Raw genomic sequence first — 1,924 nt, 5'->3', positions numbered from 1 at the left:
GTCCAATATATAAGATTATTTTTGTACTTTTATACTTTGTGGCCCGCTTGAAGATAATTGTTTACCAAAGCGGCCTGTCAAAGGAAAAATGTTGGTCATCACTGCTCTAGTATTTAATTTTAATTTTATTGTTTAAGCTTAAAAGAAACATTGTTATTTATTTTTATTTAATTTACATATAAAACTGCTTACTTACTAAAATAATGTAATACTAATATTATGTAATATCGGTTTTATTGGTTTGTGGTATCGGATTAATTTTAGTATCGGTTCATGGTTTTTGTCAAAAAGTTGATTTTTTTATGTAATATATTAAAAATCAACTTAATTATATTGATATATCAGGTATCGGTAAAAAGTGGTATCGGCCCATCAATATAAAAAATACTATATACTTGTTCATTGGATAGTGATTAATTTTTAATTAATTTGTGCATATATTGAATAATTATATGATACATATTATGTTTTATATGTCTTATATTTATACGAATATTTGTTTTTGAAAGTGACTTGGCTTAATATTTACACTAGGATCTTCTAAGACTTAAATCCAAAACTCGCCTCTTACATATATAATAATTAACTGCGTTCATGACGTATCGTAAACTGTCTCGTGGATACGATGTTTTTTGTAATAAATTTTACTCTTACGTTTTCCATTCTTAAGGCTACTATTTTATTAAGCAGTATAATTCAATGGTTAAATCTAGATTAAGTAAAAAATTTATCAATACGAAGACATTTTTAATAAATTTTACATGATTCATTAAGTATAACCATAACATTCATTTTTAACTTAATTAAACCGTATTATAAAGTACGAAAAATGCGAGAGTAAAGGTTTTATTTGGTGGTCAAATGAGGCAATCGCTAGAGAATTTGGTGATTTATCGAATTTTATGTGTTACGTAGTATGTGTCCAAGAGCATCATCGTTTATGATAATACGTAAGTTTATGTGCTTTATTATTACAAAAATAATACTGTTGTAAATTAAAACTGTGATGTTTTAGCAATATTACAACATGTAGTACTATCACTCGACCATATATTGTATGTGCGGGTTATAAATAACCCACGCATTGCCAGGCGTAATTTATAGGCAATATAGGTACACATCGGTGCTGCGATCGACTTAGGTGACGACCTTTAACGCCTGAACGATATGCTAGTGACGTGCATTGGAATTTTCAACGGTGTATGGGGTTGTTATAAATAATGATTTATTTTAACGGATTAAATATATTGATTAGCTGATAAATAATTTTTAAAAATATCAAACAATATTTTTATGATTGTAATATTCAAATTTTTTTTTTAAAAAAAAAAGACACTGGAGGAGTGGGTTATATGCGATACTTAGTGCGTACACGGTATGAAGTTTGAACAATTCGTCTATGTTAATGCAATTGATTAATGTCTCGATAGCTGTCTAATAGGTTTGTTTGCGATTTCTGCAAAATTATTTTCGATGAAATCAATTTTGCGTCTACTCGTATGAGGTGAAAATGGCAAAATGGCTCCCCACGAGGAAAGCGACGAAGGTGTTTGCTGTTTACTCGTCGTCTATGTGTAGGTTTCTGGTAGAGATTGTTGTCCGTTTTTATCTACAAAATGAAAAACTCACTCGTCGAGTACTAATGAAAACATGTAATGGTGAGGTGTCATAAGCAGAACGTATCTTCCGGACGTTTGTAGGTAGGTAGGGGGAGGGAATTTTTCGATTATTCGGTTATATCATATTTGATTTTTTTTTTACAACACGGGTTGCTAGTTACGATTACAATTAAAAATCGGTGCGTTGAAACATACACAGATGATCGGACATGTGGAATATCCAAAAACTATAATGAGATGGCTCCGATCCGTCATGCTCAACGATCACCTTGCCGTAAGCGGTCGCTACTTCAAGTAAATTTGGA

This window comes from Sipha flava, unplaced genomic scaffold (genome assembly GCF_003268045.1).
Source record: "Sipha flava isolate LNK unplaced genomic scaffold, YSA_version1 203_pilon_pilon, whole genome shotgun sequence".
NCBI lineage: Eukaryota > Metazoa > Arthropoda > Insecta > Hemiptera > Aphididae > Sipha > Sipha flava.
The sequence above is the reverse complement of the archived record's forward strand: the minus strand, read 5'-3'. Positions refer to the sequence as shown.